The following is a 20,292-nucleotide window of genomic DNA, read 5'->3' on the forward strand; positions in this document are numbered from 1 at the left end:
CCCAGCAGCTGTGGGCTGTTGTTTTTTCCCTGACTTTAAGAACGAATGCAGAGAAGGAAAAAGAAAGTTTACCAAATTTTGAGTTAAAATACATTTCTGAAATAATAGCTCACATCTATTGAGTTCTTATCATGTGCCAGACACTAGGCAAAGTGTTCTACATGCATTGTCATCTCATTTTATTTTCCTTTTACTTTCACAAGAAGCCTATAAAGCAGGCACATCACTACCAATCCCATTTCACAGATAAGGAATGGAAGGTTAAAAGAAATCAAACAAGTGGCCTAAGGTAACAGAGAAGGTGGCTGACAGCACCTGACTGGAATCCCAATTTGTCTTCCCTCCCTTCTTAACCACGCTCCTCCATGAAGCTGTGTAGTGTTTGGGTTCCAAAGACAGAAACGAACTAAAATACAGATAATTTCTTAATGTAATAAAAGTGAGCTTGAAGAAAAATGTGATACTAGTCTTTTAAGTTGAAAAAGGGAGAAAACTGGAAAACCATTTCTTCAAAAAGCTGATTTCCCACTCAGTAATGGGTGATTACTAACTCATTTCATTAAACTATGAATTTGCTTTTCAATTGCCTCATCACTGTCACAGCTCTGATGTGTCCTTTTTCATTTTCCAACTTCATCTTGACCGAAACTAGGAAATGACTGGGTTTGTGTGCAATCCCCAAGGCCTGGGGGAGGATCTTTTGCCCTATTGTCTTCTCCGGAGTCCTCACCGAGGGCCTGACATTCCTCCGTTTCCAGGGCATCGAAGGAGCAGCGAAGCGCGGGGAAGCCGCACAATAAACATGCAAACGCTATCAATGTAGAAAGATCAATTCAGTGCGCACATGAAACACTCAATATAACTGGGAAGAAGAGAAAAGTATCCTCTCTCAGAGAGTGGGAAATTGCTTGACCTCCTGTGAGGGTCCATAAAGTAGTGGAGATATAAAGTGGTGGACGGCGATCTCCTGGACGCCCAACCATCCCGGACGCGACCAGCAGAGGCGGCCTCGGCTTTAGGTCTTAGGAGGCAAGGAAGAGGGGAAAGGGAAGCGCAGGGTGCAAGGCCGGCGGCGCACCCGTCTCTTTACGGTTGCCTCGGCCGAGTCAGCGATGTTTCATTCATCTTTGCAGCGCAGCGGCTGTCGGGCAGGGCGGAAGCGGATTGTCGGCGCGGCCCAGGGCCGCTGGGCTGCGCCCGCCGGTCCAGCTCGGTTTGGGAGGGGAGGGGCCGCGCGGCGGGCCGAGGATGCCAGGCCTTCTCTCTGTTCACTCCCGGCAGACGCAGCCCCGCGGCAGGACCCAGAGGCTGGCCCGGGTCTCCCGCAGAGCTTGACCCGCCTGGCTTCCCGAGCCTATGCCCCACGCCGCGGCGCATCAGGCCGCTCCCATGGCAACTCACAGGTGACAGGCGCGGGAAGGTCGGACGGGACGCAGTCTTCCCGCCGGGGTCTCCTCTCCCGTCCACCCGCCCGCGCGGGGTGCGCACCCTCGCGAGCGCGCGCACACCCACCCACACACATACAATCGCCTTCGCCTCCCTTCCCTTCCTGCAGCCCCGGCAGCTGCCGAGCCCGCACGCCTTCCTCCGGGGTGCGCGTAGCTCTCGCAGCCACTGCAGGCCCCTCCCCGGGGGAGGGAAGCGGGACGCGCGCGGGAGCCCGCCGCGGGGAGGGACCGGCGGTGGGGGAGTGTCTGGCTGCCCCCGCCCCTCGAGTGAGTGACTGGGCGAGGAGGTCCCCTCCCTTCTTCCCCTCTTCCCGGTCCCCACCCTCGCTCGCTCCCCGCCCGCTCCCGCTCTCTCCCTGCCCACTCCCGGGGGGGACGTTCCGTGTCGCGGCCGCTGCGACCGCCGCTTCTTTCACACTTTAGTTGGGAGCCGCGCGCCGCGCTCAGTTACTGGAGAGCTGGCCGCGCGCCTCCGCCTCCCGCACGCACGCACGCGGGCCCGGCTTCGGTGTTTTCGGCTTGTACTCCAAGCAGCAGGGAGGAGGGGGAGCCCCGGACACACTGTGGGAAGGAAGAAGAAGAGAAGGAGGGAGGAAGAAAAAAAGGCGAGGAGGAAAGGGGCGGGGGGCGGGAGGCTTGCAACCTTCAGCCCCCCTGCGAGCGCCCGAGGTAAGCGAGAGCCCATCGCCAGCCCTGGGGCGGGGGGAGTTGGCGGCGCAGCCCGCTCGGTTCTGCTCTCTGGGCACCCCCGGGTTGGCAGGGAGGGAGGCCTGCGGGGTGTCCGCCGCGCGGAAGGGATGGAAGCCGCGGTCGTGGCGCTGGCGGCGCGGGGCCCGAGCTGGGGCTGCTGCTGGTGCGGGGCTGGTTGAAGCTGCTGCAAGGACGGAAGCTGGGGTGGGGGGAGCTGCAGGGGGCGTCTGCTTGCCGGGGCGGAGGGACTAGAATGCGGTTGGGGCTGCTGACGACTTTCGTCACATTGAGGCCTGGGTAGCTGGTGTTAGACACCCCTCCCTTCCCACCCGCACTCCCCGCCGCCCTCAGCCTTCCTGCTCCTCTCTAGCTTTGCATGTAGCCACCGTACTTTGCAAGCCGGAGCTTGAAAGAAAAAACAAAATTCAGAATCCTTTGCTAAGTCTCCAAGTCCCTTCTCCCGCGTTGACTGATGGATGTGTTTGTGTGGGCGGTGTGATCCCCGGGATTTCTGAAGTTTTGACCTTTTCGGGGTGGCTTGTTTTGGTGCATTCGTTTGCCCACCTCAGTGTATTTATTATTCGTGCCCACGCGAGGCAGCCCGAGGGTGCTTAATTATTGTACACGGAATAGATTTTACTCCCCTCTGCAGGCAGTTCGCGAAGTGCCGCCACCGCGGCTGCCTTTGGTCTGCTGGTTAATGCCCTTCCCCTATCATCCACCCTGCCCCCTCCCTCTATACAGAGGAATTTTTTTTTTTTTTTCTTTTTTCACTTACTGTTTGAGTGAGAGAAGCCCCTGGACTTAAGGGCTCTCGTCTCCCATTCATTCCTCTTCTAAAGCTCTGAATTGGATCAGGCATGTTGGTAAAATTTGGGGATAGCTTGCTTTGCTCCAAGCGTTGCTTGGCCAAAGATATAAATACACACACATAAACACCCACTAATCCTGAGAGATGACAAGCACGGTTTGAGAGTGATTTGTTTCGAATAGAAAGTTGACAGCCTATGAGGTATCTTCCCATTGCATGTGGCTAAGGAAAATTGTTTTAAAATAGACAGTGCTTATGTAGTACGTGGCTGAAAAACCTCCATAAGTTCAGCTATTGGAACAACTCTGAAAGTGATACACCCAGAACCTCAGTAAAGACACACACATACTCTGACTCCGGCTCGAGGTGGGGCTGACACACCATAGATTCCATGTAGTACTTTTTTTTTTTTAGGAGAAGTATGAACAATTTGGGGAAGTGACAAGTATGTTATACAGACCGATATTGAAGAGGGTGGATGCAACTCACCTAATGAGAATAATCTTTCAGTTTGGTACAATTGGGATGTGCTAAAGTAGGGGGAAAAAAAAAAAAAACACATATGAGCAGAGTAATCCTGAGTTACTTCAGCTGTGTTTGAGGGAAGATGTTATTTTTGGAGGGTCTTAAAAACCAAGATGCTCAATTTGGGTTTTTTTTCTGCTTTTTCGTACTCCTACAGCTGGGTTGTAGGAACATGTTCTGTGTTGGCTGTTTGGAAATGTAGTTGATCAGACTTGAAAATTAATTTGGGCCGGATCACCTAATTTTGTTTTGCAACTTAAGTAGAAAGTGCCAGAGATAGGAAAATTGAGTGTATTTATCTGCATTAAACCAATGCAGGGACTAGCACCTTATAGATCACAGATGCAGCATTGAATTGTATCTCCCCTAAGGTTTCCTGCTGTGCAAACCAGATTCAGAGAATAGCCCTGGATGGGCTACTAGGGAAAGCAATAAACAAAAGTGCACTTGGCACTTGGGTGGGTGGATACCTGAGGAGGAGCGGGGTGTTTCTGTTGTCAAGCACTATCTCCCTTTGGGTGTTTTTCCCCTGCTGGGAAAAGGGACCAAGAAAAATGGCCTTGGTTGGTAGGAGATCTCAAATCCTCCAGTGTTAAAAAGTTCACCCTGAAAGTATCCTAGGTTCTAGCTTTCCTCTTCAGAACTGACTCAGTTTCACTCTGAGTTGAGACAACTGATGATTTTATTTGCTTGGCTTGTAATTTATCCCTTACCCCCTCTCATCTCACTTTGTCATTTAACATGGATTTCTGAGAATTAATAGGCTACTGCCTGAAGTGGTTTGAGCTGCTTGGAGAAGCACAGGGTATAAATCAAGAGCTTGCCCATTAATTGGTCCAATTTGCTATAACTGATTCCAAAACCCTACCTAGGAGGAAGGTGTTTTGCACCATTATAAGTATCATTTCCAGGTAGATGGTGCCTCGGCACTGCTTTGACTTTGCAGCCAGGCAAAGCTTGACTGCTGCATCCTGAGGGACTTGCTCCAGGCTCTTAGTGGCTCCCTTTTCCTGCTGGATATTTGTGTCAGAGAAGGAGACAGACACCCCAGGCTGGAAGAGGGAATATCAGGGCACCTCTGATTAGGGCAGGACGTAAAGCAGGAGGCTCATTTGCAGAGGATCTTAAGCCTTCACTTGGAAATATACAACTTGGACATAGGAAGCACCTTCTGCTGCCCACACATTTAAGTGCATAGGTCATGGGGTTCTATAGTCTTCAAAACTTCCAGCTCTGTTTCAAGGATGGCCCTAAGAAGATAATGTGATGGTAATTCTGGAGGGAGAGTAATTCTGGAAGGAGAACTCCAGTTGAGAAGTTGGTCAAACCTCACTGCCTGTGATCCCAGGTTGTTGGAATCAAATATAGGGAGTGGAGGGCATTACTTTGCATTGCATATAGTTCTCCTCCTGCTGTTTGCAGACATCTACAATGTGTGGGCGCTGCATGTTTAGGTAGTTTAAACTGCTAACTTCTAGACCTCTGCAAGAGTGGAATGAAAGCTTACCAGAATTGTTAGGGGTAGGTGTATACATGAGAATGGGCTGTAGGACGCCAGCAAGCCCCCTGAGCAGCACGTTGTTGATTATCAGTCTGAAGTGAGTGTATGGCATGTCTGATAATATAATGCAAGCTTATGTGAAAATAATTTATATGTAAAAGTTGATTTGCCCTCAACTTTTCTGGAACATTGACTGTGCAAATCAGGTTATACATCTAAACCAAACCAAACCAAACCCACTGCCATCGATTCCGACTCACAGCGACCCTATAGGACAGAGTAGAACTAACTACCACATACGGTTTCCAAGGCTGTAAATCTTTAGGGAAGCAGGCTGCCACGTCTTTCTCCCGTGGAGCGGCTGGTGAGTTTGAATCACCCATCTTTTGGTTCTCAGCCAAGCACTTTAACCACTGCACCACCTTTTAAGTTGTACATCTAGTAAATAGCAGTTTATTCAGAGATATGGGATGGCTGAGTCTAAGTTTCATGAAAATATACCTTTTTAAAAAAATTTAAAATTTAAAAATTTAAAATTAAAAAAAATATTAATTTGGAAATGGAGATAGTAGAGCCTCCCTCCCAGGGTTGACGGGTTTATGGGAGATAATAACGTGTGAGGACCGAGCACAGTGTACATACTGGGTGTATTAGTTTCCTAGGACTGCCGTAACAAAGTATCACAAACTTGGTGGCTTAAAAAAACGGAAATTTTTTCTCTCACAGTTCTGGAGGCTGGAAGTCTGAAATCAACATGTGCGCAGGGCCGTGCCTACCCTGAGGGCCCTAGAGAAGAATCCTTCTTTGCCTCCTACTAGCTTCTGGTGGTTGCCAGCAATCCTTTGGCATTCCTTGGCTTGTAGACTCATCACTCCTATCTCTGCCTTCACTGTCACATGACATTCTCTGTATATCTCTGTGTCTTTGTGCCCAAATTTCCCTCTTCTTATAAGGATACCAGTCATACTGGATTTAAAATCCACCGTAATCCAGTATGACCTCATTTAATTAGTCTGCAAAGATCCTGTTTCCAAATAAGGTCATATTCACAGGTTCTGGACGAACGGGAAGTTTTAGGGACACTATTCAACCCAGTGGAGGCCTGGTGGTGCAGTGGTTAACAGCTCAGATGCTTGAATCCACCAGCTGCTCTTTGGAAACCCTATGGGGCAATTCTGCTCCGTCCTGTAGGGTCCCTATGAATCTGGTAGTCAATCCAGTATAGTGGGTTTTCAGATGTTTCCTTTAGAAGTGTTCAATGACTTTTTTTTCCCAGCTTTACTCTGTGAAGATATTTTTATTTTATTAATATGTTTTTATTAAACAGGTGCATTTTTGGCCATTTTATGGTCCTTCTTTGAGTTTTAATTTTAGAAGTCCCATAGCATGGGAGAAGTAAAAGTTGTGCTTAATTAGGTTATCATTAAAACATGAAGCGTGGATTGCAATAGATCAGTATAAAATACTGCTGAGAAAACTGAGATGACAGGGATAAGGCTTGCGTGCAGGAGGAAGTACAACAGAGCTCTATTTTAAAAATAGTGACAGTGGTGATTTTAAGGAATCATAATTCAAGAGCTTATCTGAAGTGGCATGTAAATTATATGCATACATGTTTTTAAAGTAGGCAGTTATTTAGCTTGACTATCTCTGTTCTGAAGTTTAATTTTATAAGTTACAGTTGCAACAAGCAACAACATGACATGCCGTGATTACGTAGTTATGACAAGAGTGGTTGGACGTAAACTAGGCTAGGCTGCCTTTGCCATAGACATCAACACATGGAGTGTCTGCAGTCACCAGGTATTAAGACATTCCTTTACTTTCTTATTAAATTATGTTCCCATTAATGGTTCAGTGGTAGCATTCTCACCTTTTGGGTGGGAGGCTTGGGTTCGATTCCCAGACCATGGCTACCTCATGTGTAGCCATTTGTGGAGGCTTGTGTGTTGCTGTGATGCTGAACAGGTTTCAGCTGAGCTTCCAGACTACTATGGACTAGAAAGAAAGGCCTGGCAATCTACTTCCAAAAACCAGCCATTGAAACCCCGTTGGATCGCAGTCATCTGATCCTGTTGTGCATGGAGTTGCCATGAGTCAGTCAGGGGCCAACTCGATGGCGGCCGACAATAGCAGCAAAGTCTATTCATATAAAGAGCACTTTCTCTCTACGCTTGCGAAAGGAGATGCAGCTTCCCCAATCTGAAATGGAAGCTCATAAGATTAATTGACCAAGCTACGTGAAGGCAGGGCTGTCGTGCTTGTGTCTGCAAGCCCCCATAGCAGCGTGCACACTGCCTTGCGCTTGGAAGTCACTCAGTGAGTGATTGAATTGGATGAAATTAACCTAATTAGCTAGGACCTGTAATGTGTCAAAACCTCCTTGGAAATACAGTAGATGCAGACTTAATTTTTAATGGATCTGTGGTAGTTTATTAAGAGCCCTATATTTTACCTCAGGTAAGATTTTTTAAAAGTTGAAAAATATTTGACAGGAAAGTAAACATACCTAGCATGATGTCTTCTCAAATTACAGGAATTTCTAGTTAGGAGCATCTTGATTTGGAATATATATACTTTCCAAATGTGACAAGTATTTCTTCCCCCATAATTGTAACTCTGGTCTTCAAGTTATTTGTCTGAGGGAATTTGTGAATAAAAATGCCTCGTATTTATAGTGTAGCTTCGTGGTTTTCAAAGTCCTTTTAGGTACCCTGTCTCATTTGACATTCTGCTGTAACCATAGCGAACAGCGTTTTCCATGCTGGGATTTCTCCAAGAATGTGCCTGGATCAAGGAATGGCAGAGAAGTCCTGGGAAAGTTCAGGTGGCCCCATCTCTTGATTTATTAGGGCAGAACAGAACTATCTCACAGGGTTTCCAAGGCTGTAATCTTTACAGAAGCAGACTGCCACATCTTTCTCCCTCGGCCCAAGGGAGGCGATAATCAATTTTCACTGCTGCTCCCTCTAAAATAACTACAAAAGTAAAGTCAAGACCTGTCTCACACAGTGAACTCTCTCAGCTCCCAGCACCCCGGGCTCTCCCACTAAATCTGTTCTCTCTCTCTGGGCTGGCTTTTACCTCTTTACTTCTGGGATAATGTCTCTTCCACCCTTCCTGAAGCTTTTTAATGCTTTTCTCCTCCACAGATTTCCATGCATAGACCCTTCTGCTCCTTATCCCACCGCCTTTAACTTTTGCCTTCAAGACTTAGGTTTTATCTGTCTGAACGATCTTTTCAAATATTTTAACCCTCTCTCCAGACCCACTTTCTCTCTGGCTCCTCCTACCTCTCTGCCCAACAGTAGACTTCCTGCTCCCAGCCCAGCTTCTCCCTTCTGCCCTCAGGGCCCCTCTGCTGCTGTCCTAGTTTGCCCCACACCTTCTCCCTTGTTACCCCCACCCACTTCTCTCCATCAAGCCTTCAGATCTTCCAGCACGTACCTGCCTCTGCCTGTTCCACAGACTCACGCCATCTCAGCAGATGTGTTTATAGCATTCATGAGTTGAAGTTCACATGCTTTATGCCTTGTAGAAAAATGGAATTAGAGCCCACCCACCCCCAATGAGGGATCCTTCTGCCTTTGTTATTACTTTTGATTCCACTGTGTTATATTTTTGACTTTTCGAGGCTCTTAAGCCATTTAATAATAGCTGAAGTCCTTTGCTTCTTCCCTTGACTTAGCTATTATATGCTTTGTTGGATAGTAGATAAAGGAAATATCTTGATGATTATTGTTATTTTTAAAGATTTGGACAACACATCTTGAAAAACATTGCAGAGATATTCATAATAGCGCCACTGAAAGGCTTTACTGTACATCAAAATCTACTTACTAAACACAGGAGTAGAATGGTTTATAAGATTGCAAGTGTACCCCCTGTCATCCTCATTACCTTAGGTTTTTATTCTCCTTTTGTTAAATAAATGTTCCTGTAACTTGAACCAAAGTTTTTCTCATTTGTTATAGTTTTTATTGCCCTCCATGAGAATTTTATGAGCTCATGGGACACATTTATGCTGGGCAAAAATTCTTTAGCTAAGACCTAGCATTGTTGGTTCCCCATATGTTTGTAGCCTCTGTTGGCCCTGTCAGTCAGTAGTGTCAGTGAGGGAAAGAGTAGTAAACTGAGGACTACTACTGGAAAAACATATCCCATTGACTCATTGCCTATGAATTTGAATTGGTCTTATGTAAAACTGCACTTCATAAGTAGATCCAACATTAGTTATGCAACATTCTGAGTGCTTCAGGGCTTTTGGAAAAAGCTACTTTAAAGCAGAGAAAGGAGTGATGGTTTTTAAGAGAGATTCCCCTTTCTTTGATGGATCCACTTTTTATTTGGGTGCAGTGGATATTGCAGTAGTTTTATTTGTTAAGCGATATGCTGGGATGTATTCTACCTCGTGTGATGGCTGTGGTTTTCCCCACATGAGCTGGGTAGGGAAAGAAGAATGAGAAGTCGGTAGTCTTCACTGGAGCATGGGGATGTGTTTCATACCCTACATCACAAATGCAAGTGGTAGGTGAGGCATACAGGACAACCCAAGAAATACAGTTTGTATCTGTTGTAGGGGAAAAATATCACAAAGTTTAGTAAAATAAAAAGGAAGTTTTATTTGGCATATATTCAAAAGGACAAAAGTGGGAAGTGGACAAGCATGCTGCCAGAGCTAGAATGTCTGGCCAAATCCAGAATAGGCAAGAATGGGAAAATGGACAAGCATGCTGCCACAGCCATGTCTGCCCCAGTCCAAGGAAGGTTACAGAATCATCAGTATGTATCAACATCACAAAATGGGTAGAATCATTGAAAGCATCACTTTTTCACTGATTGGCTAGAAATTGTAATCTTACATTTTGAATCATCTTTCTTAACAATCATTGGTATGGGTTTCAGTAACTAAAGTCAGGAGGGTCTTCATTGGTCCAACAAATTTCCTATTCACTAAATGCTAATAGAAGAAGATAAGAGTGGAAAGTGTTTTGTGTTGTGTTTGATCGGCTTTATGTGAAAGTTTCCCTAAAAGATATTTTCCAAGATTATCTTAGCTATTGTCTTTACACCTCAGGGCCCAGTTGATGTGTCCTTGTGAGTCCTTGTGAGTCCTTCTGAGCTCAGCTCCAGCGGGGTCACATTCTGTATGCTCAACGGGAGGGAATGGTAACGCCAATATTATTTCCTAAATCATATCGCAGCCACTTCTACAAGTTTTTCCCAGAACCCCAAAGTTGACAAGGAGTTCTGCATGTGGTTGTTTACAGGGCAGTAGCACCCCTGTATCAACACTAATATTTCTTTCGTGAGAAGGCTGAGAGGCCATGTGTACAATGAGGAGGTGCTGCGATGCTGTGGTTTCCAGGGGCCGTCACAGAGAACTTCTCAAAGACACGGATAGTTAACACAAGCCAAAGGGCAACTTCAGCAGTTCTATGTGGAAGTCCTGCCAAAACAGTGTTCTGAAATGATTATGTAACAGTTCTTACAATTAAAAAGTTACAAAGGAGACCAAAGATGAGAAGGCAGGGAAGGATAGGGAAACTGGACAAATGGATACTGGGAACCCAGGGAGGAAGTGGGGAGAATGCTGACACATTTCAGGCATTGCAACCAATGTCACGGAAGAATTTGAATATGAATTATTGATTGGAAATTGATTTGCTATGTAAACTTTCACCTAAGCCCAATAAAGTGTTCAAAAAAAAAAAAGTTGTCAAGGAACAAGTAACTTATATGTCATTATATGTCTCAGGCAGATACTGTTTTGATGAAGGAAGTGAAAATACAGGAACCTCTCTGAGATTTGGTTTGTTTTGGTTTCTGTGCTAGGAATCCATGATAGTCGAGATACAGCTCCCAAAATAAATCTTGTGTTTACTCTTGGTGACCTTCCCTGTTCTCATACCTTCCCGCCTTAGGATATCCTTCCTCTGCTGCTTCTCTTCGAATCCAAGCTTCTTAAGTCTCACTTCAGACCCCATCCCCTCCAGGGATCCTTAGAGTGCTTCAACATTACCTTCCATGAACGCGTCTTAAACACTTATTTGATGTTTACTTATTTTCTTTCATTATGAAGTTCTGATTTTCTTTTGTGTATGTTTTTTGTTGCCCCCAGCCAAATTATGAGCTCCTCTTTCACGTTCACTGGGCCTTAAGAGTAGATTCTAATGAATAAGTAGCTATTGGTTGATTGGCAGCTGGTCATTGACAGATAATGTGAAGCTTGGAATTTTTCTTTGTGAAGACCTTGGTCCCATTTTAAACTCTCTTTAACTAAATGAGGAAGGGTAGGATGGAATGAGAAAAAAATAATAGGATTTTTTTTTTTTTTCCATCGTTGGCCCAGGTTAAGGCACCTAATCTTTCTTACTCACTGAGATAATTTATTGAACAAACATTTACTTTGTGTCATCTCTGTGTCTGGCACTGGAGAGATGCTGCAGATGGAGAGATAAAAAGGCCTGGACCTCCCTTTGTGAAGTTAGTTCTTAGACGAGGGCAGGAATTGACATGCAAACACGTAGTGTGTGGTGAACAGACAAAGCGCTTGGAGTTGAGAGAAGAAATCACCCAGTTCTACCCAGAGGTATGCTGACTGTGCCTCCCAGTTTCCCTGGGGCATCCTGGTTTATGCCCATTGTCCAACATAGTTATTAACGCGCTCCCTTTACTCTCAAAAGGAGCCCTGGTGGTGAAGCGGTTAAGCACTCAGCTGCTACCTGAAAGGTCAGTGGTTCAAACCCACCAGTCGCTCTATGGAAGAGAGATGTGGCAGTCTGCTTCTGGAAAGATTATAGCCTTGGAAACCCTATGGGACAGTTCTCTGTACTGCAGAATCGCTATGGGTTGAAATCGACTTGATGGCAATGGGTTTAGTTTTGGTTTACTCTCAAGGAGTCCTTGGGTAGCAAAATGGTTAACACACTGAGCTACTAACTGAAAGTTTGGAGGTTAGAGTCTATCCAGAGACTTCTTGGAAGAAGGGCCTGGTGATCTACTTCTGAAAGATCACAGCCATTGAAAACCCTACAGAGTACAGTTTTACTCAGACAAATGTGGGGTCACCATGAGTCGGAATCAGCTCCCTGGCAACTGGTTTAGTTTTTTTTTTTTTTTTTTTTAACTCTCAAAAGAGTCACAGTTTGGACAATTAATTATATGGTTCCTCAATATAGAGAAGTTGTAGAAGATGTCACAGAGAAGGAGATGTTTGGGCTGACGTTTGACAGATACACCGGAATTCTCTAGAGTAGTGGTTACATTTCGAAAAATATTGGGGTATTAACATTGGTGGCATAGTGGTTAAGAGCTCGGCTGCTAACCAAAAGATTAGCTGTTTGAATCCACCAGCTGCTCCTTGGAAACCCTATGGTGCGGTTCTACTCTGCCCTATAGGGTCGCTATGCTTCGGAATTGACTTGAAGGCAGCGGGTTTAACATTGGTTTAAGGAGCCCTGGTGGCACAATGGTTAAGTGCTCTGCTGCTAACCTAAAGGTTGGCAGTTCGAACTCACCCAGTGGCTCCACAGGAGAAAAACCTGTTGATCTGATCCCATAAAGATTATAGCCCAGAAAACCCTGTGGGGCAGTTCTGCTCTGTCACATGGGGTTGCTATGAGTCAAAATTGACTCGACGACACCTAACAACAACAACAGCATTGGTTTGCTAACTTTTTACTTTTCTCATTTTATTGTGGCGTCAGTGACAGTGTCACAGTCCACAGGCTAGTTCACAGACTGGCATTTGGAGATGAAAGGGTTTGGAGACAGATGGAAGATGAAGTAGGGCATTTCAGGCGGATGATGCACAATGATGTGGAGGCGTGAATATGGATCAGTGTGTCTGGAGTTACAGTATGTGATGGAGCGTGGTGGGAGATGAGACTGGACAAACTATGCAGCATCTTATAGGTCATCTTAAAGAGTTTGGATTTATTGCCCAAAATGTAAGCAGTGGGAGGCATTGAGAGATTACAAACAGAGGAGAGACATAATTTTCATGGCCGATGATTCTTGTATGCATGTGCATAAGTGACTAGAGGGGGACAGAGGCTAGAGTCAGAACAAGTGAACTCTAGAACCAGCTCAGGTGAGAGATGCTCAGTGCTGAATTAATACTTGGAAAATGGAGAAAAAGGACAAATAGGAGAGGTATATAGGAGGCAAAAATGACAAGGGTTGGTGACAAATTAGGCATGGAGAGTGACAAGTGGGTAAAGGATAATCCCCAAATTTCTGAATGGATCATACCGTCACTCTCTGAGATGGGGAATACAGGCATTGGGATGAAAGACAATTAACTTGGTTTAGGGTATGTCATGTGGAAAGGACTCAGAAGCCTATTTAAAAAATTTCCTACTGGCCAAAAATGGGATAATTTAAACTTCAGAAATAAATAAGCAAGCAAGTAAGTAAATAACTACAAGGGATCGAAACACATCAATTGTGTTAAAATCTGTGAGTACATAATGATACTTAAAAAGATGTCGAAGAACCAGCTCGTTATTCTGATCATTGGTAAATAAAAGGAAGAAAGCCAAGCATTAACATTCCTGTACAAACTGTGGAGTCGTGGCGCAGTGGTTAAGAGCTATGGCCGCTAACCAAAAGATTGGCAGTTTGAATCTACCAGCTGCTCCTTGAAAACCCTGTGGAGCAGTTCTACTCTGTCCTGTAGGGTTACTGTGGGTTGGAATCGACTCAGTGGCAGCTGGCTTGGCTACTGACTGGCATACAAACCATACCTCAAGGTAACCAAATAGTTGATATGGCTAAGTTTCTCTTGATAGAAAAATTCCAGCTGTTATGCAGAAGAGATGATAGAATATCATCATTTTGCAACCATTACTATGAAATAATAGATCTAGGTAATGATCATCAATGAATTTTGGCTGCTAACCAAAAGGTTGGCAGTTTGAATCCACCAGCCGCTCCTCAGAAACCCTATGGGACAGTTCTACTCTGTCCTGTAGGGTTGCTATGAGTTAGAATCGACTCGACGGCAGTGGGTTTGGTATGGTTTTTTTGGTAGGGAAACTTTACGATAGAAAAATCAGGCTGACAACATTTGAATCTGCTGATCAATGTAAAATTAACCTGGTCAGGGGGCGGGGGGAAGAAGGCATTGTGGACCCCCTGACGTGATGTAATAGGAAGTACATAATAATACCTATGATGTACTCTTGCCAGATTACCAAACCTGAATCTGATCAAACTTCTCCATGATCAAACTTCTAGTCTAGATCAAACTACCAGTTCACAGGAAATACGGGAAACCATGGAACATGATCAAGAGCACTAAGAAGGAAGATGCAATCAGCAAACTACAGAATGCAGGAAATATTATACAACAAATCCCTGTTTCTTTGACAAATAAACAGCTAGGAAAAAATAACTTATACTAGGCCCCTGGGTGGTGAACAGTTTGTGCTTGACTATTAACCTAAAGGTTGACAGTTCAGACCCACCCAGCGGCGCTGCGGAAGAAAGCCTTCTGTAAAGATTACAGCCAAGAAAAACCTGTGAAACGGTTGTACTCTGTAACACATGGGGGTACCATGAGTCGGAATCCACTTGATGGCAGTGAGTTTGTTTTTTCCGGGGGGATGCTGTGCTATTTTGCGTCTGTGGGTACTATGCTATTTTACATTTTCGCTAGCAGTGTATGAGAGTGCATCTTACCCCATGGCCTCACAATAGATATGTTGTAAAACCGTTGGGTCTTTGCCATCTAATAGGTAAGAAATGATATTGTTTATAATTTTAATTTCCATTTCTCTTATTATGAACTAAGTTGAACTCCTTTTCATGGGTTTAGGGCTGTTTGTGTTTCTTTTTCTGTAAAGTGTCTCATACTTTCTGCCCATTTTTTGAGATTGTAGGTCTTTTTTTTCCATTTATCTTTTGAAGCTTTTTATATATTGTGGATATTAGCCCTAATATTTGCCAAAATTGTGCCTAGTGTATCATTATGTATTTTTTTATTCTGATTATGGTTTTTTTAAAGTAAATTTTTTTCTTTGATGCAGTCAATTTTATTGATCTTTTCCCTTATTGCCCCTTAGTTTTGAGTCGTGGTTGGAAAAGTTTTTCTTAGTCCCAGATTGTAGAGCAGCACTGTCCGATAGAGCCACATATGTAAACTTTTTAGTAACCACATTAAAAAAGTCAAAAGACACAGGTGAAATTAATTTTAATAATATATTTTATTTAACCCAGTATATCAAAAATATTATCATTTAAGTTAGTGATCAGTATTTTAAAATTATTAATACCATATTGTGCATCCTTTTTTAATGCTACATTTTCGAAAACTGATGTGTATTTTATACTTTTAGCACATCTCAATTCAGTCACTAATTTTCATCATAAGTACTTCATCTGCATTTAGAGTTGATAAAATTTAGAGTTGAAAAGTAAATGAACTTATCCAAGTTCTTCTAGGCATACTTGAAAGTTTTCCAATAGCTGAATTGAGTATCACTTTTTCAATTTCAATTTCAATGAATTAAAATTAAATGAAATTAAACATTCAGTTCCTCAGTCTCACTAGCCACATTTCAAGTGCCCAGTAGCCGTATGTGGATAATGGCTATCCTTTTGGACAGCACAGTTATTGTAGAAGTCACCCATATTTTCTTTTAGCACTCATGTGGTTTTATCATTAACATTTAAATCTGTGACCCATTTGGAATTTATTCTGGTGTATGTGGTATGAGAAATGGATCCAGATTTGTTTTTTCATGTGGTTATTTGGGTATCACAACCACTTACTAACAAGTTCATCTTTTCCCCACTGATTTGAGATGTGCCCCGATCATATACTTAATTTTCCTAAGTAATTCACTGTATTTCTGGATTTTCTATTCTGTTTTATTGGTCTGTGTCTTCATATGCCAGTACCCAGCTGTTTTAATCATAGAGGTTATATAATATGCTTTAATATTAAGACTGTGATGAGATACTGTTTCCCATCTATCAGATTGACAAACTGTCCGTTAATGTCAAGAGTTGGGCAAGGACATGGAGCAAAGAAAGGGATTATGCATACATTGCTGGTGCAGGGACTTTGAGAAGAAGTTTGAAGTACCCCATAAAATGGTACTGATCTCCTTAGCTTTCAGGGTAGCAGACTGGTCTGGGTGGGAGCAGTCTTGTCCAATAACTTTAGTTTGCCACACCAATATTATCATTTTCTGTGTAAGTTCGGTTGTGGAAAAGATTGGTAAGAACTGCCTGAGAGAAGCTCTTGCTCATGTACAAGAATGCTCATAGCAGCACCAATACACTGGAAACAACAGTGTATTGAATTAAAGAAATTGCAGTACATTCATACTAAACAACAGTGAGACCAAACTGGTACTATGTGTGGGGTCAACAGAGATGAATCTCAAAGCAGAATGTGGAGTGGAAAAGCAAGGTAGAAGAATAATACAGTATGATTCCATTGATGTAAAGATCAAAAAATGCTAAAAGAACGTATCACTTAGGGATGGATTCACATATAAAGAAAAGCAAGGGAATAATTAACATAAACTCAGGGGGATAGTAGTTACTTCTGGGGGTGAGTGGTAGGGTGTGATTGAGGAGGGCTAAAAGATGCTTGTAATATTCTGGGGGTGGGTACATAGACATTCGTTTTGTTTTTATACATTAAACTATATGGTGTGTTGTGTGAAAAAGAGAAACAAAATAACAAAAGTCTATATACAGGGATGGGCTAACCAAAGGTCAACTAATTAAATTATGCTAGAGAAAAACTTCTGTTAGATGTGAAACACTTGGGTCTTTTCATTTCTTATTTAGTGGCAATGACTTAATTGGATGTATGAAGGATTAGAGCCAGAGATTGGCTCATATTATCTGAGTGAGGTAGCAAGAAATATGTTATTTTATGGTATGTACACACAAGTGACTGTTATATCACCAGACACAGCTGTAAGTAGAGGCGTGGGTACTTTGATGCTAAGTAATTTTGTTTGTACCATTTATGTAAAATATCATTATGGCCAAATTTAAAAATTATCCCGAGAGAAAATTTTTAAAGGAATAACATCATAAATAACAAATGTTTATTGAGCATATATTATATGCCAGATGCAGCTTGTACATTAACTCCTTTAATCTAGATAATAGTCCTATGGAGAATTAGATATGGTGTCCATCTTACAGATGTATAAAATAATTCTCAGGGAGGTTAAGTAACTTGTCCAAAGTCACATAGGAAGTACGTGATGGGATGTTCATGTAGATTTGGCCGCAAAATCCATGCTCCCAACTTCTGTTCCAGACTATTTTGTAAGAACTTCAAGGTGCTGATCTCTTTGCTCAGTGGACGCCTATCACAGAAAGTTAGTATTTCTACCTTTTTCTTAAAATTTCAGGGAAAGAAATCCCTGAATATATCGTGGGAGTTCTGCACAAAGTCTAAGTGAATTTTTAAGATCAGTTTTAAGCTTGCTTCTCTTTAGTTATATATTCGTTTCCTAGGGCTGCTGTGCCAAAGTACCACAAATTGGTTGGCTTATAAAAACAGAAATTTAATGTTTCACCCTGCTGGAGTCCAGAATCAAGGTATAGGCCATGCTGATTCCTTGGAAGTGCTCCGAGGAAGACTGTCCCATGCCACTCTCCTAGCATCTTGTGATGGCTGTGTTCCTTGGCTTTAGATCACTCCAGTCTCTGCCTCAGTCTTCACATTGCCGTTCCCCACTCTGTGTCTGTCTATGCCAGTGTCCCTTCTCTTATAAGGACACCACTCAGATTGGATTAGGATCCACCCCACTCGATTATGACCACCTTAATTTAACTGATAATGTCTTCAAAGACCCTATTTCCAAACAGCGTTTAACATTCACAGGTACTAGGGTTAAGATTTCAGCATATCTTTTTGGGGTACACAGTTCAATCCATAATTAGTAGCATTAAGTGGTTGCTCTCTACCCTTTTGTGTGATTTGTTGTTTCATACACTTGATGGCCTTGAGGAGTTTGATTGACTGGGTGGTGGGAGACATGCTAAGTTTTCTGTTTGTTTGCTTTCTGATACGAAGTGGTCCTTAGTTTTCTTCCCTCAAGATTAGCCTAACGCCAAAACCTGTCTTGGCTATGCATGTACTAAAGTCCTTTGCAGCCCATTTTCCCTTTTTGCATTAAGATTATATGTGTCTGTGCCTCCAGCTTGTCAAAATTTAAAAATCTTGTTTTCCCTTGATTCTTTAAGAGTTACCCTATGTATCTCATATTGTGATAACAGCAAATGAAATGTTTATACAGTGGCCTCTTATCTGAGTCTTTATCTAGCATGTTATTATCAGATCCTTGTTGTTGTTGCCAGGTTCCTACTCATAGTGACCCTTTGTACAACAGAACGAAACACTGCCTGGTCCTGAGCTATCCTCACAATCGTTGCTTGAGGCTGTTGTTGCAGCCAATGTGTCAATCCATCTTGTTGAGGGTCTTCCTCTTTTTGGCTGACCCTCTACTTTACGATGCATGATGTCCTTCTCCAGGGACTGATCCTTCCTGATAACGTACAAAGTATGGGATATATAGTCTCACCATCCTTGCTTGTAAGGAGCATTCTGGCTCTACTTCCAAGACAGACTTGTTCATTCTTTTGGCAGTCCATGGTATATTCAGATGTCTATTCAGATCCTGTGTTTCCCAGATTGTGATATTGGTAAATATAACATTTATTCCCCTGGTCTTTTATCTGACTCTTTATCTGGAATGTTATTATCAGATCCAGAACTAATAATTCTCATTAGGGTTTGAAGTTACTTCGTGTTTATCTTCTCAATTTCCCCATTCTTGCTACCCTTTCTTTCCACTGGTATTTTCACCAGAGAACACAGTCCATGAACAGAATAGGGTGGGAAGGAGTATTCAAATGAGTATTTGGTTGCTAGGGAAACTGTTTTACTCAGGAATTGTGACTTCCCAAAGTTGTGTAGAAATTATCACAGAGCTACTTGGAATCTCTGTCTAGTCATGCATGCCTCCCTAGGTTGGTGTGCCTCTGCCTTTGGAGCTGCCTGAAGCTCTTAAAGCTGTTCAGCCTCCTTCCCTAGGGGCTGTTAGACTTGCTGCTTCGGGAAAGTATATGTGGCAAAAAAATTTTTTTTCTAATAAAAGTGTGAAGGTCAGTGTAACGGTGAAGGTGGTGACTCCTCAACTCACCTTCTGATCTCTAGGTGTATGTGTGCCTCTTCAAGCCCCAAGAGGACAGTTTTTGTAATGATACTGAAGCGATTTTTATGTCTTCCTTCTGTTTTCATTATATTTGAGTTTCTACCAAGTTTGCTTAGGGTTCAGAAGTCAAGGAAAATAATTTCTCTTCACATAATCTCAAATGAGAGTTTCATGATGCTCTATCGGATGATAAAAATCCAATAAAGGGTTTGGATTGTTCACTCATCTCATAATATCTAAGACTACTCAAGTTAAAAATGAATCAGAATCAAATAAACTCCCATGATTAGCAAGGAAGTAAAATGAGTATATCCATAAATGAAATGTGTATGAGACTCATCTCGGTTTTCTGCTACTTGGTGAGATTACATCTTTCACAAATAACGTGCCCACATAAATAACACCCCCCCCCCCGCCCCGTGTATAGCACACCTAGGAAAATAACATGAAACAGGATTGTGTGGCTGGCAAAAAAAGGTACAAAGTGCAGTTATTTGCATAAAAATATGGTATATAATAACTATTTTTCCCAGCTTTTTCGACCTTAAATGTTGTCATAAATGTGAGGATTGGGGATTAGCGTGAAGCTGAGGGAGTAATGTCCATGGAAGAGAAACACTGATATTTAAGATCAAGTGTTGTTCTTAGGAAAATGAAAATTTATAGTAGATTTGTAGCAGATTATTTGTTCAGTGGCATAGAGGATCAGACTTGTAAGGGAAATTCATCTTGTTTAGAACTGATTGTCTTCTCCGTACAGCCTGAAGACGGCTTTGTAATTTATAGAAAAACATTCAGGATGTATTTTCCTGATTGCGCCTTTAAAGGGCATTCGGTAAGGCCTTGGGCCTCACTCTGTCCATTATACTGTGCATTAATGGGCCAGCTAACGGGTCAGCTGCACCTCCACCGCCGCTACCACCACCAGATGCCGTGGAGTAGATGGAGACTCACGGCAACCCCATGTGTGTCGGAGCAGAACTGTGCTCCACAGGGTTTTCTTTTTTTTTTTTTTTTTTAAATATTTTGTTGTACTTCAGGTGAAGGCTTACAGAACAGATAGTTTCTCATGTAACAGTAACACACATGCTGTTTTATGACATTGGTTAACAACCCCAC

At 43.0% G+C, this 20,292-nt stretch overlaps 1 protein-coding gene across 1 annotated transcript in view; it reads left to right on the plus strand.

The window, feature by feature from the left end:
* Positions 1-1,270: 1,270 nt before the first annotated feature.
* The window catches only part of CUNH1orf21 (chromosome unknown C1orf21 homolog), a 289,318-nt gene continuing 270,296 nt past the window's right edge, over positions 1,271-20,292 (plus strand). Inside the window, exon 1 of the mRNA XM_023728118.1 lies at positions 1,271-1,403. The gene's annotated coding sequence lies outside the window, so the exon portion shown is untranslated. The remainder of the gene's footprint in view (positions 1,404-20,292) is intronic.

This window comes from Trichechus manatus, unplaced genomic scaffold, assembly GCF_000243295.1.
Source record: "Trichechus manatus latirostris isolate Lorelei unplaced genomic scaffold, TriManLat1.0 scaffold00021, whole genome shotgun sequence".
NCBI classification, from domain to species: domain Eukaryota; kingdom Metazoa; phylum Chordata; class Mammalia; order Sirenia; family Trichechidae; genus Trichechus; species Trichechus manatus.